At 37.8% G+C, this 17,175-nt stretch overlaps 1 pseudogene; it reads left to right on the top strand.

Annotated features, from left to right (window-relative positions):
* The first annotated feature begins 479 nt into the window (after positions 1-479).
* LOC127448443 (uridine phosphorylase 2-like) lies at positions 480-12,783 on the top strand (annotated as a pseudogene).
* The last annotated feature ends 4,392 nt before the right edge of the window (positions 12,784-17,175 follow it).

The following is a 17,175-nucleotide window of genomic DNA, read 5'->3' on the forward strand; positions in this document are numbered from 1 at the left end:
TATATCATAGTTTCTTAATATATATATATATATATAAGAATTTTATGTTTAAAAAAAAGCAACTTAAAATGTTATGTATTGAAATGTCTCCTACACACCTGTTTAAATAATGTTTTGCCTTTTTAAAGTCAATGTATTTTTATAAAAAGCATACCACTTCAACTCTCCAAATTTCCTTGATTTCATAAGCTACAAACATACATACTGTATGCACACGCACACATTTCACATATCAGATCATGTGTATATCTGTGTGTATCTGTGTTTAGAGATGATCTAATGCCCATATTGCTGATCTGAACATCAGTTTGTTTGTGAACATGTGAGAGAGATCACACAGAAGTAGATAAAGGGAGAGATTGAGAATGATGGAGTTCTAGAGGTGGAGACACTTGCAACACCTTTCTCCTCAACCAATCCATGCACTCAGAGCTTTATATAAGAGCCGTCACACACACAAACATTTTTATTCTCTAAAGATCCAGATGAGATAACTGTCTTCAGAGTGCATACAACAGCTGAACAACAAATCAGGACTACAGTTGCTGCAAGGTATGTGCAAAAAGGATTTAATTCTGCATATTTCACTTATATCTATGTGTTTATAGCTGTCTTATAAATGATTGTGTTTGATTCTACAGTTAATCTACAGTTTGCTCTTTTTTGCAGATCTAAGTGAACTGCAATCATGGCACCTATTTTACTGAACATCATAAGAAACAAACATAGCAGTTACATTCAGTAATTAAAACTGCATTCAACTCAACAATCACCATCTACAACTAGTGAACAGATAAGGTGACGTGCTTGAGAAGTTACAATCTACTCATTACTTGTAGTTAAACTAAGTTAAACAGTCAAGCAACTCTTTTAAAAAAGTAGTTAGCTACACTACAAGTTACTAATAAAAAGCAGCTATCTAACAGTACATTAAAGCTTTATTAACGAAGAAAATAATTAAAACATTTAAACAATGAAAAGATATCATTTAAAACAGCTGACATATATTTAATAAGGGTAACATTAAATTGAACTAAGAAATTAATACAGAATGTAAACTAATAAAACACCCTATTTTGTGTAACTAAGAAGAAATATATAGATAAACAGCAGAAGTTAGCAAAACATTTAGAAGGCAAATGTGCACAGCTCAAGTGAAATCGTGAATCATTTATGTGAACTTGTTCATTAGCATTAACCATCCAAATGAGCCGACTCCCATCAGAGTTCCCAATATGAGTGAGTCATTTATTTAAACCAGTGCATTTACAAGAACTGTACAAAAGAACTGATTTAATTAATGGTTCTGATTTCCCAGGAAGTGAATAGTTTATTTTTACTGGTTTATGAACTGCCTGAAAGAACTGGCTCACTAAAATGAATTGGTCAAATTCGCCACTCATAAATTTTCAAATGCAAATGAGCTTAACAGTATAACAGCTCAACTAATAGCAGACTCATTTGCATGTGAAAATAATGAGCGGCAAATTTGCGGCAACTATATGTTTTTTTGTAAGGGTAATTTTTCCCCTCAGGGCTTGTCGTAGGTAAGATATGTCCATAAGTTTCAGCTGGGCTCGTTGTCAGTATTTAGTTTCAGTTTCGTTAGCGATCTGCATCAAATAAATGAAGAAAAAAGTCCCATCTCTCCTACAACATGCATCTATTCCTTAATTTGGTATTATTTATTGCCAGACAAGAGCCCTATGCAAATACTTGGGAGTTGGTAACATCTGTTATTTTTCAAATTTTCCCTATGCTGACGTAGCACTGTTTGGCCGGAGTAAAGTTTGCACATGTGGCTTGAACAGCTAGGTGCATTTACACTTGACCGAGTTTCAACTGAAATGCGTCTCAGACCCCCTCCGGAGGTAGTTTGAGTGAATCTGTCTTGGAGGGCTTATACATTTGGTCCTTGAAACGCATGAAGTGACCAAGTGTATATTTCCTCAGAGAGAGGAGAAAACGATTTTGGTGAGTGTGTTTGATTACTCCCTTAGCTCCATGCTGCGTTCACAATATAATCTGACAAATGAAACGTTTTGTGACGCTACAGTGTTATTAATTAGAAAATGTAGCTCGTTATTGAAAAGCTGCACTATTGTGAAAAGAAAATAGTCGTGTAAAATATTAAAATCACAATTAATCGCATGATTTTTCATAGTTAATCGTGATTGATCATAGATTATGCAAATGCTCAAATTTGACATTATATATACTTAATTTCCTGTCAAAATCTATTTATTTCCTTTTTATGAAAAAAACAAAACAATAAGTTACTGTAATGTTTTATTAACATTTTCTAAATAAAGCCTTCCACAGTATAAAGATAGAAATGTACTAAAATTGCACCCAAACTACTCTCACTGCTTCTGTCATTATCTATCTATGGCAAAAATAGTAAGAGTAGTATGTTAGTATGCCATTCTGAACACAGCCAATGTCGTTCAGCTTTTAGCACGGGTACTGCCCACGTAATGATACTTTATCCGAATTGTCCGCTAATCATTAGCTGTCAAGTCGAAAGGTCAGCAGCAATTGGTTCAAGAGTTGAAATTATTTGAACTTTGAGCGGCGCATCATAAGACATTCAACGGGACAACTTCAACATGCTAGCCTGCTGCAATGATCCCTCATCAGTGCCATGTATCGTGTGTTTGGCTTTTAGGTAATAGTTAAGACTTTCTCATGTGCCTTTGGTAATTAAATTCCACCACAAAGGATGCAAAGTACTTAATTTTTGTCACAAGTCCCATTTGTGGTTTGTTTTGTTTGTGGTCCTTTCTCCATCAATTGATCATTGACGTGGAATAACTGTTGTGTGTGTATGCTGTGTGTGCGTCTGTGCAATGACCCGGGCGGACACATCGCAAAGGTTCTGTTCTATTCCAGCCAATGTTCAGAACTCATGCTAAATACCTAGGAAATGAACATGGTTTGGTTTATTCAGTGTAGAGTATTTGATCAATGTCCTGAGAATATTCAGATTTGTTCAAGAGCTTTGTTTGATTGTTTTTCAAGTCACAAACATCTGAATCCATGTCTGATCTTCTCATTACACATTAGTTGTGCTAAATATTGTAGTGATGCAGGCATGAACTGAAGCTCTCAAGAGAAAATGAGTTCATGTCAGTAAATCAATATCAGAGATGTATTGTCAGAATGTTCTGACATTATTATCTCTGATACTTGTGGTAAATAAGTGATGAAAATATGTTTTCTGTGTCTGAGTGTCAGTATACCTGTATTTTAATGTGTCAGTCTATGTCAGTATGTGATGTGTCACAGACAGGTGGAGTATGTGAAGAACCCTCACCTGGAAAGCATGGAGGAGGACATTCTGTACCACTTGAACCTGGGAACCAAAACCCACGACCTGCCACACATGTTTGGAGATGTGAAGGTGTGTACTTGCTGACCGGACTTGAATTAAACACAATGTCGGTGTTAAATGAAATGCAACGCAACTAAACTGCCCAAACTAGGGCCCGTATGCCAAGGTTGGCCCGCAATGACCTTTGATTTGGTCCGCCTTGTGGTATATGACGAGTGGAACAAAATATAAAAAATAAATAAAAAATAAAATACTATTGACACAGATTTTCATTGCATTTATTTAGCAGATTGTGGAGTAATAATTTTTTTTTTTTTGTATAATAAAATCATAAAGGAGGGGAACCAGGGCAACTTTAATATTTTAATATAATACAGTTTGCAGAGCCTGAAATTCGGCGCGGGATTGCAGGTATTGCACACAATTTTAATAATTCCCTTAATTTCAACTGTGGTGGAATGATCCGCCCCTCTGGCTCGTCATCGTCGCCCCACCTCTTAGGGCCGCCCTTCAGCCAGGCTTACGACTGGAGTTCGAAGGTGCATAATTAATAATCCTCGTTTGGTCAGCGGTGAATGAAGCACGGGATAATGCTTCATCACCACTGTCTTTAAAATGCAGTGTGCACCTCTTCTCGGGGAGCCGTCTTCAAATCTCCATGTGTGCACACACTGGCATCCTCGCACGCCCAGGACCAGAGCTGGGAGGGATCGGACAAGTGGACGCGCTGCCGGACCCATTCTTCGGACCCCCGGACGACGTAATGAGTCGCCGTGGGTGAACAGCTTACGTTGCCACCAACAGGCTAGATGCTGGGCCGCCTTCTCCTCTGAGAAGACAGGCCTACAGTGACGCCGCCGCCCCATGTGCCATGGACTTTGGAGGGGAGCGTGAGCGGCCGACTGACCCAGCCCGTGCCTTGTCTTTCCTATGAACACTACCCCGCCCCTTTCACGGAGCCCCGTTCATTTTTACGTTTATTATTGTTTACAATAAATGCCTCTCCGAGGCTTGACGCCACACCCACTGTGTCTGACTCTTGCTCACCCTGCCACACCACATTCATGCTTAATGCGGGAAATTCCTGCACACTTTTATTCACTTTACAGTACAGCTGTGAATTAGTAAACCAACAGATACAGATGAACAAATCAATAAACTTGTTTTTGTATCAGACTGTTATTCCAGAAGCTGCACAAGTAAATCCGCTCTGTCTTTCACTTTCTTTCTCGTGCAGCTGTCAGTAATGTCAGAAGTGTAAGTGAGCGCAGTGAGGGAGCGTTTTGTCGCATAGTTACTAAACTTATTAGATGTTATTAGACACATTCTGTCTCCTAGAGATAAATGTAGTTTGGTACGAAAAGTGCAAATCAATCCCAGAACAGCAAAGGACCTTGTGAAGATGCTGGAGGAAACAGGCTGACAAGTATCTATATCCACAGTAAAACAAGTCCTATATCGGTATAACCTGAAAGGCTGTTCAGCAAGAAAGAAGCCACTGCTCCAAAACTGCCACAAAAAAGCCAGACTACAGTTTGCAAGGGCACATGGGGAAAAGATCGTACTTTCTGGAGAAATGTCCTCTGGTTTAAAGAAACAAAAATTGAACTGTTTGGCCATAATGACCATTGTTATGTTTGGAGGAAAAAGGGTGAGACTTGCAAGCTGAAGAACACCATCCCTACCGTGAAGTATGGGGGTGGCAGCATCATGTTGTGGGGGTGCTTTGCTAAACCTGTTAATCTGACATGCAAATGGCATTGTACCACGTCTCCGTAAGCGAGGACGCAATAAAACTATATCATTCCTGTTTATAATCAACAAAGCTGTTAACATTGCAAGCACGTGTGCCTTTCATATCTTGGTGCTCCCTCATTATTCATAATGCAGCACATTTGCAAGAAAGGCAGAAATAGCAAAAATGCTTTGCGTAATGTACCAGCTGCATGGTGAAGAGAGACACTTAAACACCTGCTACATCTCTCATCTCCATCTCTCCATCCAGGGTCAGAAATAAACGGGGGCTCTTAACGATACAATAATAATTTTACAGAACATTAACCATATTTGTTTTATAGGCTGTTAATTTAATAGCCAAAATATTTGGAAATACGTGAATGAGAAGAAAAAAAAATTCAGTAATGATGCACATTATGTAGAGATCATGCAATTTTGGAATTACTGAAATATGCCATTTTAAAATTGGATTGTGTCAGTTGCTGCAGAGCTCTTTTGGTGCGCTTTGTTTGCCTTGATGCTCTGATTGGTGGATCTTTCTCTTCAGGTTTATGGGTTATACAGTTCTTTAACACAATTTTTGAACAATCAAGTTGTAATAACGTGGACTGATGGCTTTAATAGAATCATATACCGTCATTTAATAACCTTAGAGCTCACGGTAGGTGTGTCTTTATAAGTTTATAAGATATTGTTAAAAAACTATTGTTTAAAATATTTCCCCAATGGAAAGATTAGCTAGAAAGGCAGAACTCAAGCAAGTTTGTTTTTGGTGGAAAAGCAACAATTGTACCACAGATTTGAATCTATTTGTTACCATTTTCCTTTTCTCCCATATCTTTTGTAGTTTGTATGTGTAGGAGGAAGTGCCAATCGGATGAGATCTTTTGCTCAGTTTATTCATGAGGAGCTGGAGTTGCTGGGCAACACTGCCGACATCAGAGATATCTGTGAGGGAACTGACAGATACTCCATGTATAAAGTGGGACCAGTGCTGTCCATCAGTGTAAGTGTCTGAAATACTTAAGAGTTTTTAAGTCTCACTGAGGTTTTAATGAGAGTTATCTGTAAAATAATTTATCCTGGTAGCCAGATTCAGACCAGTCTCATTACAAGTCATATTAGTACGACATGGCAAAATTATACGTTGGCTCAAACAAAAATGTATGAAGAGGAATGAGATGAGGGAAGTGTATTTCAGGTTACTGACATATAGCAGTCATTTTTGTTGCATAAAGTATTATGGTATGAATAATCAAATTTGTTCACAGAGGTTTTCTTTCTTAAATAAAGTGTTGGATAGGAGGCTAGCTAAACTTTGATGCCTGTCTTGTATCGATTTGAAATTCTGTTGGTTGCTTGGTTGGCCTCTGTGGGAACATACAATATCTCTTACAAATTATTATGAGATGTCATGAGACTATGTCGGCCAGATTTGAAAACTTCATTGGAATGAAAATGTGGCCTCATTGGGTAAATATATGGGTCATATTTCACCCCAAAATCAGGAGGAATAAAATTAGACACATTTTACATGAAAGTCTGTTTTTAAAACCATTATGACTGTTTTATATTGTGACGTTATTTTCATGAGAATTAAACACACTTACCCCAGACTGATCTCACAGTGAAATCAGAAACAGTAGGTTGACTTATCTTTAGCTAAAATCGGTCTGTGCTTACCGAAATTCAAAACACTGTTCCCAGTGGCCAAAGTGGTAATTGTTGTTGGGTGTACGGGCACGTCTGACCCCCACGGAGGGGCGCCAAAAGCGAAATGTGAAGCGAGATGTTTTCAGCTGTACAGGCTGTAATACACTGAGGAGGAATGCAGAATTTATAAACTGTACCCCCAAACCTAAACCTAACCATCAATGGAGTAAAATGCAATGTTAGAGGGAAAAATGCAACCTCAGAATCACGCTCATCACTGATTATGCAAAATCAATTACTTTCTGGTTTCAACGCAGGATCCAGACCTTGGTCTGCCACACTGTTGACGTCGCACCACAGGGGAAGGTAAACACACTGGAGCCATTGCAAAAAGGTGTAATAGGAGATTCCGCTTGTCAGTGAGTCAGCATAATGTGGCTGATCCTAGAGTACTGGAACACTTCTCATTACTATGAAAAATTAGTCCTATAAATAAGCTTCATTTTCTTTACACAAAATAGAGCTTCTTATAAATTTTGGGTGAAATGCGACCTGGGCATTTCTGGATTTTATAACAGATCTAAAAATATTATTTTTTTTTTTTTTGCAGTTCTTCACAATAGAACTCACATTTGACATATTATGACAGAACATTACAAATTTATTTAATGCATCAACATGATTTACTTTTTCAGAAAAAATATTCTAATCTTTATACAATACAATACTGTTACATAATTAACTATAAATAAACCATAGTTTTTTCACATCAGCGTTGGGTAAGCTACTCAAAAAAAGTAGTTCACTACAAATGACTAATTACTACTCAAAATTTTTTATCAGATTACTGACTTTATTGATTACTTTATGAAAGAAGTGATCACGTTACTTATTATTTTTAAATTACTTTCTAAAACACTTTTCAAAGATGTTTTATGTTTTTCCATTCAGCAAATTCAAAAAATGTTTATATTTCCTCCTTGTTCATTGACTTGTAAGAAGGCGCACACCCTTTCACAAAATGAGCACAGATATACATATTAATGTCATTCATGTTTTAGATGTATTCTACTTATATAATATTATTTTTTAAACAGACGTAACTCAAGTAAAGTCATTAAAATTAATTAACTCAACTAAAAGTCAGTAACAGTAATCTTATTACAAGAATTTGAAAAGTTATTAATAATTTTAAATAATAATCACAAATATATGTGATTACTAGGGCTTAACTGTGTAATAACTGTGTGTATGTTTTTCAGCAGAACTTAATATGTTTTATATACACATATATTCATAACCATTTGATATCATTGACTAAATCTAATCTCATTATACAGTAAATTGTGTGGTGTACTTGCAGTGCTGTGTCTTGTCTGAACACGTGATTAATGTATGTCTGTGTGTCTGACAGCATGGCATGGGTGTGCCCTCCATCTCCATCATGCTACATGAGCTCATTAAACTGCTCTATCATGCCCGCTGCCGTGATGTCATTATATTCCGCATCGGCACATCAGGCGGAGTGGGTGAGCAATTCTCTAACTATCATTGATTAATAAAGCCCAAAAACATCAACCTAAAGAAGCTGCCTTAGCTCTAACACTTCTGCTGAAACTGGATATAAAGTGATAAAACCAGCTGCAGTTTCTAAATCGGTTCTGCAGCATTACATTTCAGAGGGGATGTGAGGTACTGTATATAGGTTTGCTGTTCTGCACTGTGGAAAAGTGAATGTTGTCCGTTGTGTGAACACATAGGTCTGGCTGCAGGTACTGTGGTGATCGCAGATAAAGCTGTGGACACGTTGTTCAGGCCGCTTTTTGAGCAGGTGGTTCTGGGTAAAGTGATCGTCAGGAGCACAGAGCTGGACAAAGATGTGGCCAAAGATCTGCTGCAGTATTCCACTGAACTGCCAGATATTCCCACTGTCATCAGAAACACAATGTGCACACATGATTTCTATGAAGGTACAGACTGTTTAAAAAAAAAAAAAAAAAATATTATTGTTTTTGTCTTTGCTGTTGTTTATTCGTTGGAGCTAACAATTATAAGGATCAGAAATATATAAAAAAAGATTTCCTGGGATCTTTCAGAAATATAGCCAGCTCTGTGATCTCTGTGATAGTTCACCCAAAAATATAAATTCTCTCATCATTTACTTACCCTAATGTCATTCCAAACTCATACGACTTTCTTTCTTATACAAGTGACGATGGCAAAAGAAATCGTAACCGTGTCAACGAGCCCGAATTGGTACAGAATGGCACGGTTGTGCAACACTAACCATTTGGCCCAATAGTGGAAAACGGGCCTAACGAAAGTGAAAGGGGAGTGGGACTGTCCAGCCCTAAATAATGAAAAAGCACCCTAAAAGTATTTTAAAAGTAAGTCATACTATTCAAGGTCTATATTCCAAGTCTTCGGAAGCAGTCAAACGTGGTATTTTTGTAGTCTTTATGTCTTTTGTAGTCCATTTTAGAGCTTTGGTCAGACTGATCTCACGAAAATTACATGTGGCGGATTTTTTTTCAAAATGACATTATGTGGTTTATTACATGTAACGCGGCAGTTTCGAGGTGAAATGTCCACTGAGTGGCGCTAAAAGAGAGTCAAATGTCAAACAGATGAGGTTTTTATGGTAAATGATCTATTGAGCTTTAAATCAACAAATCTGACCTCTCCACCCTAAACCTAACCGATAGTGTCATAAAAGCAAATGTGAGGTGTAAAACACAACCACGTCATTTTGTGGCGCTTATATGACACTTTCGGTTCACTTGTTTACTTGTGTGCTCTTCAGGACTTGTACCCCGGTTTACCTTTGCAGCACAAGTGCAACACTCTTCAGATGAGCTACCATGCAATTTGATCACACTTGAACAAGCTTATAAATGTAGTTGGTTATTTACTGCAAATGTTAAAATGTATTATGGGCTATAGTAAAAGTGTTTAGATGTCATAAGATAGCATTGTGTGAGGAACAGGGCGAAAAGTAAGTGTTTATAAACTAATTATCTGCCTATTTACTTGTGATTTGTGTGAAAGTGAATAAAAAACCTGCAGCAAAATCCATCTTAAGCTGGTAGCTGTGTTTTGGAACATGGTAGCTGGTCCAAACTGGTCATGAGCTGGTCCAAGCTGGTTCTTTGCTTGTCCTTACCATGTTCCAAAAACCAGCTTGAACACACAGAGCTAATATGACCAGCTGATAGCTGGTCTAAGCTGGTCTCACAGCTTGGATCAGCTCATGACCAGCTAGAAAACAGCTACCATGTCCCAAAACACAGCTACCAGCTTAAGCTGGATTTTCCAGCTGGAAGGTCATTGTTGTAGCACCTCTTGTGTTAATTTCACCAGGAAACTGCAGCAACATGTACAACGAGCCACGTAAAAATAATTTTGCAAAAATGTAGGTATAGTAACATGATTCTATGAGATCAGGTTGGCTTTGGTTTCATATGAACACCTTATATGATACTTTTATAGTGCTTAAAAGTCATTTTTGAGATTGACAGCTCCAGTCCCAGTTTACTTTCATTATATGGAAAAGAGCAGCGAGGACATTCTTCAATAACTCAACTTTTCTTTCACTGAAGAGAGAAAATCATACAGATTTGGAACAATATGAGAGTGAGAGTAAACGGTAACAGAATTTTAATTTATGGTTGAACTATGCCTTGACGATCCAGGCTGTTGCTGTTTATCTCTCTGTCATTGATGGAGACACTACACATCACTTCCTCTTCCTGACATAGGTCAGGGCCGATTGGATGGAGCCCAGGAACATTGAGATGGAATCCACTGTCTTTGCTGCCATGTGTCGTGTCTGCAATCTTAAAGGTACCACAAAGTTAACCATTGTTTATTGTTCTTAACACTGTAAAACTGAGTGCCAGCCTATCTGTGCAGATCATTTAGAAATTATAATTGCAGAATTAATGATTGATGTATTATTTTGCAGCTGCAGTGGTGTGTGTGACTCTGTTGAACCGGTTCGAGGGCGATCAGATCTCCACCCCTCATGATGTTCTGCTGGAGTATCAGCAGAGGCCGCAGTGTCTGGTGGCCCATTTCATCAAGAAACATCTCGGACTCATCTCATAAATCCTGCAATGAACCTCTGTGCTGTACATAACACTATTCATATTGTCGTTGTGTTATTTAAAAGTTATATTCACATTCAAACCATTCACAGCTTCCTCACATCTCAATTTGAGTGAACGCACATCTCACTTTCAGTTTTGTTATTGTCATTTTCATGTATTATAACTTTTAAATCAACTATGTTTGTACCCTGGCAGTATCTTTAAGAGTATTAATTTATATATATATACAGGTGCATCTCAATAAATTAGAATGTCGTGGAAAAGTTCATTTATTTCAGTAATTCAACTCAAATTGTGAAACTCGTGTATTAAATAAATTCAATGTACACAGACTGAAGTAGTTTAAGTCTTTGGTTCTTTTAATTGTGATGATTTTGGCTCACATTTTACAAAAACCCACCAATTCACCATCTCAAAAAATTAGAATACATCATAAGACCAATAAAAAAAACATTTTTAGTGAATTGTTGGCCTTCTGGAAAGTATGTTCATTTACTGTATATGTACTAAATACTTGGTAGGGGCTCCTTTTGCTTTAATTACTGCCTCAATTCGGCGTGGCATGGAGGTGATCAGTTTGTGGCACTGCTGAGGTGGTATGGAAGCCCAGGTTTCTTTGACAGTGGCTTTCAGCTCATCTGCATTTTTTGGTCTCTTGTTTCTCATTTTCCTCTTGACAATACCCCATAGATTCTCTATGGGGTTCAGGTCTGGTGAGTTTGCTGGCCAGTCAAGCACACCAACACCATGGTCATTTAACCAACTTTTGGTGCTTTTGGCAGTGTGGGCAAGTGCCAAATCCTGCTGGAAAATGAAATCAGCATCTTTAAAAAGCTGGTCAGCAGAAGGAAGCATGACGTGCTCCAAAATTTCTTGGTAAACGGGTGCAGTGACTTTGGTGTTCAAAAAACACAATGGACCAACACCAGCAGATGACATTGCACCCCAAATCATCACAGACTGTGGAAACTTAACACTGGACTTCAAGCAACTTGGGCTATGAGCTTCTCCACCCTTCCTCCAGACTCTAGGACCTTGGTTTCCAAATGAAATACAAAACTTGCTCTCATCTGAAAAGAGGACTTTGGAACACTGGGCAACAGTCCAGTTCTTCTTCTCCTTAGCCCAGGTAAGACGCCTCTGATGTTGTCTGTGGTTCAGGAGTGGCTTAACAAGAGGAATACGACAACTGTAGTGTCTATGTGTGGTGGCTCTTGATGCCTTGACCCCAGCCTCAGTCCATTCCTTGTGAAGTTCACCCAAATTCTTGAATCGATTTTGCTTGACAATCCTCATAAGGCTGCGGTTCTCTCGGTTGGTTGTGCATCTTTTTCTTCCACACTTTTTCCTTCCACTCAACTTTCTGTTAACATGCTTGGATACAGCACTCTGTGAAAGCCAGCTTCTTTGGCAATGAATGTTTGTGGCTTACCCTCCTTGTGAAGGGTGTCAATGATTGTCTTCTGGACAACTGTCAGATCAGCAGTCTTCCCTATGATTGTGTAGCCTAGTGAACCAAACTGAGAGACCATTTTGAAGGCTCAGGAAACCTTTGCAGGTGTTTTGAGTTGATTAGCTGATTGGCATGTCACCATATTCTAATTTTTTGAGATGGTGAATTGGTGGGTTTTAGTTAAATGTGAGCCAAAATCATCACAATTAAAAGAACCAAAGACTTAAACTACTTCAGTCTGTGTGCATTGAATTTATTTAATACACGAGTTTCACAATTTGAGTTGAATTACTGAAATAAATGAACTTTTCCACGACATTCTAATTTATTGAGATGCACCTGTATATATATATATTAGTCTAGTAGTGACATGATTGAAACTTTGTAATAGAAGTTTTTTTCTATAAGAAAGAGTATACTAAGGGCAAAAGAAAAAATGTGAACTGTACATTTGTAAAACCGTAAATCTAAATAAATTGTCTCTGATTTCAGCTCCATTTTCAGTAGAGGAAAACAATGTTCTAGTGTGAATGAGACATGAGGTTACATATACACTGGCTATGAGCAGTCCGCCATGTTGCCTCGAGCAAATAGCTCCCCCAAGTGTATCTGTCAGCGTCCTGCATGAGGACAAGAAAGTCCCACTACTTTACATGCCCACTCCAAGAAAAGCCCCCTTGGATCATAAAGCGATTCCAAAAAGAACTGCTAAAATTATCATAAAAAAGTATAATTCATGTTGTTTTACCTGTGTAAATATAAAAGAATAATAATTTTAATAATAATAATAATATATAATAATCCGATTTTAAACTGAAGATAGCTTAGCATACCGCTAGCTTCTTCTCCTCTTCATTTTCATCACATTTCTCCCCACTATGATATGGCGGTATGATTATTTTCAACAGAATTTTTAAGTTACGGTATATTTATTAATTTTACAAACTTTTCATTTTTAAGTCTTTGTGGTAAGGTTTTGGGTTAGGTGTAAGGTTGCTGCGGGACTCAAAAAAAATAAAAAATAAAAATTTTGAGACCGATACCGATTTTAGAGGGGGAAAATTCACAGATTACCGATACGGTGGCTGATTCTATATGGATTGTGCACCGATTTTGCACTGATATGACTATGCAAAGGTACTCAGAAGGCTGCTTTATTAAACAAATATTTTTATCAAAGAATATTTGATATTATTATTATACATTGTCAACAAATACTAGAAATGAACATTGAGAAAATAAAGGTAAATAGCTAAATAAACATCAGTACTGTATGTTCAGTATCAGTCAGTTGCTGACCATTAAAATAAAGAATAAATAAAAATAAAATAAATAGCTAAATAAACATCAGTACTGTATGTTCAATATCAGTCAATTGCTGACCATTTAAATAAAGAATAAATACAAATACAATAAATAGCTAAATAAACATCAGTACTGTATGTTCAGTATCAGTCAGTTGCTGACCATTAAAATAAAGAATAAATAAAAATAAAATAAATAGCTAAATAAACATCAGTAATGTTTAGTATCAGTCAAATGCTGACCATTAAAATAAAAAATAAATAAAAATAAAATAAATAGCTAAATAAACATCAGTACTGTATGTTTAGTATCAGTCAAATGCTGACTATTTTAATACTGCCAGTCAATTATTGGCATTTACACCTGCCGAGTCAACAGATAAGTGACAGCGGTGGTGTTGCACTGTATTCTGCTATACAAGTTCAGGGGAAACTTTCAATGGTGGAAAACCAGACTTTTAAATATTACATTTTGAAAATGCAATGACTGGAATTGTTCAGTTGAAGGGGGTATCAAACTGCGAATCCTGAATAAAACAGTTTGGTGAATACATGTTTACTCATTAGCTTCACTCAGCTGACAAGGTATGAAAGTAGCTACGTTGTTAGCTAGTTAGCTATAAGCTCGTTGTCACGGAGAGTAAAAGATGGACATTGTTTACTTTACTTTCCAGCATTGTGTCTCACCAACTAGGTAACAACGTAGCTTGAAATCAACACTCGACAGACACAATTTACCACCGCATCGTTGTCTACTGAGCTGCAAAATGATGTTCTGATGTTTACCTTTAAAACTGCTACTTTACTGAATGCACTGACAAACTATAGCTGGCTAACAGCAAACAGATGTGATAAACATGAGTGACATGGTTGTCAGGGACAGGGTAACATTATATTAGTTATATTGAAAAGGGAAAATGATGGGGTCATTGTTTATTAACTTTCCAGTATGTATTTCACAAACTAGTTAACAACTTACCAAGAAGACACCGCTTAACTCTGCATCGCTTAACTCCGCCCTGTCTGCAGAACCACCGTCAGTTCAGAGTCAGCTCTGTAAACAATGGAGTCGGAGCACGCTCTGCTGGAGAAACTACGTTATGACACCAATTCAAGCATTGTTTTCTGCCTTATATGTTCTGAAAAAAAAATTAATATCTGTGCATATCGGTAAACATACAGTATATGCCGATACCGATCTATCGGTGAAAGGCTAATATCGGCCGACCGATATATCAGTCGGGCACTTGTATGAATGCAGAGGCGGTTATGGCTTATTGGTGCCCTAGGCGAGATCCGACATTGCGCCCCCTCTTAACCCCCCCACCTTCCAAATGGACATTTACAGTAAAAAGGGACTTAAATATTGATTTGTTTATCACCCATACCTATCATATCGCTTTTGAAGACATAGATTTAACCACTGGAGTCTTATGGATTACATTTATGCTGCCTTTATATGCTTTTTGAAGCTTCAAAGTTCTGGCCACCATTCACTTACATTTTATGGACCTACAGAGCTGAAATATTCTTCTAAAAATCTTCATTTCTGCAAAAGAAAGAAAGCCATGTTTCTGGAATGGCATGAGGGTGAGTAAATTATGAGAGAATTTTCATTTTAGGGTGAACTATCCCTTTAAATAAAAATACCCAGACAATGAAGATAGAAATGAAGTAATTCTATATATATATATATATATATATATATATATATATATATATATATATATATTTACTGTCTGTAGGTTGCATATGAAGTTTGTTTCACTTTGCTTAATTTTTGTTTTCTGCAATTTGTTTTAGCGAAAGATGCCAGTATCCATCTATACTGCTGCTCACTCTATTTCTCCGCTATGGTCTACTGTCGTTAAAATAACCGCGTCTGCAGCTCTACTGTGTGGCGCCTCGTGTCACAGGCCGGGGGAGTGAGGCAGTGCGTGCAGAGCGTGAAACGGCTGTAATGATTCGTGTTCGTTGATAGAGAAATATATTCAAAGATATAGCGCTGAAGAGTGGTGTGCACAGCTCTGTTGTTTTGTTGCGCTGCTAACCTAAAGTGTAGAAATGGTGAAATGGTTATCATGATGTCTCACGGTCTGAATAGAACCAATCCGGGGTAGCAACCTGGACTAATAAATCCGCTAATTGGTGACCACTGATATAGAGCTTATAAGGCTGAGTAGCCTGTCAGGAACAACTCAGGGCACCTTTCCCATCGCAATCTTGTGATCTCTGTGAGGGGCGGCCGAGCAGGTACCTTGTCATGCCACCCCAGAGAGCGCTGCCACCCTAGGCAGCTGCCTATATCGCCTATAACAGGATTCGAATGTGAACTGTTGCAAGACCTATGATTTCACTGGATATTTGAAGGGGGGCGTTACTTGTATTGGGGGTCTCTTGTAGTGATGTTGCAGGATGCAGACAGACCCTTCTAAGCTCTCTTTAATCAATGATGGGTAGGCATTCGTTGCAGCACGTCATGTAGCGCCGGTAGTTAACGGATTCCCCAATCTGTTTCTTACACACAGCAGAGCTTCTTTTTTTATTATTCCGAATAATTCTGAAATAAAATAATTTAAGTAACAAATATCATCTGTTTTAATTTTTGTGCCATTTTATAGTAAATTCAAAAACTTTGGACTGTTATATTAAAGCCAGGTCATGATGTTTCTGATCTCTGGTCAACTAATTCAAATTATATTTTCTTTCTAACCACATTTATATGCAGTTTTAGTAACAATAACATTATAATAATACTAAATATATAATAAGTAAATGTTTATACCAGTGGATTACCAATGAAAATAAAGTATACCGTTTATTCACCCATTTAACCGTAGAATGTATATGTTCATATAATTCATAGCTATATTTGTTGTTTCAAGTGGTGATGCGTACTGAAAAAAGAAAAGGAGCAGGTTCAAACACACTACGAAGTGTTCCAGGAGCTATGACCATTGTGCCCTTGCAATAGTCCCATAGCCTTCCCAGTCCACCAGGTACTGCAGACCTCCTCCCCGATGGCGGACCTTAAGTAGCCTCTTGACTGAGCAGGCCATTCCTTCATCAACAAATCTGGGTGGTGGAGGGGGCTTGGTGGGCAGGGACAGATGGCTTGAACAGAAGGGTTTAATATTGGATACATGGAAGGAGGGGTGTACTCTCTGGAGAGAGTGGGGGAGTCTGAGATGCACAGTGCAGGAGTTAATAAGGTTGGAGATGGGAAATGGGCCAATGAACCTCGGGGATAGTTTAAAAATAAGAAGGCAAGACAGGCACTTCAAAACTAGGGCAGAGATTCTCCAAAGTAATAATCATAAGAAATTTTACCAAAAAACAAAAAAATAAATAAAAATAAAACAAAGGAGCTGGATAAAACCAGGAGACTGAACATTAGCTAGACAGCTAGGCTAGAACACATGACAATCTGGCAGCCTAAAACTGGAGAAAGAGAACTTAAATACACTGGAGTGAAAATCAATAAACAGGGAACAGGTGAGGCTGACAATCAAGGGAGGCCGCTGGTTGCCTGGAACAGTCACGTGACCACAGAGAGCGGGAAAACTGGAACCTGAGTGAGAGAAA

The sequence above is a fragment of the Myxocyprinus asiaticus genome, chromosome 11, assembly GCF_019703515.2.
Source record: "Myxocyprinus asiaticus isolate MX2 ecotype Aquarium Trade chromosome 11, UBuf_Myxa_2, whole genome shotgun sequence".
NCBI classification, from domain to species: Eukaryota; Metazoa; Chordata; class Actinopteri; order Cypriniformes; family Catostomidae; genus Myxocyprinus; species Myxocyprinus asiaticus.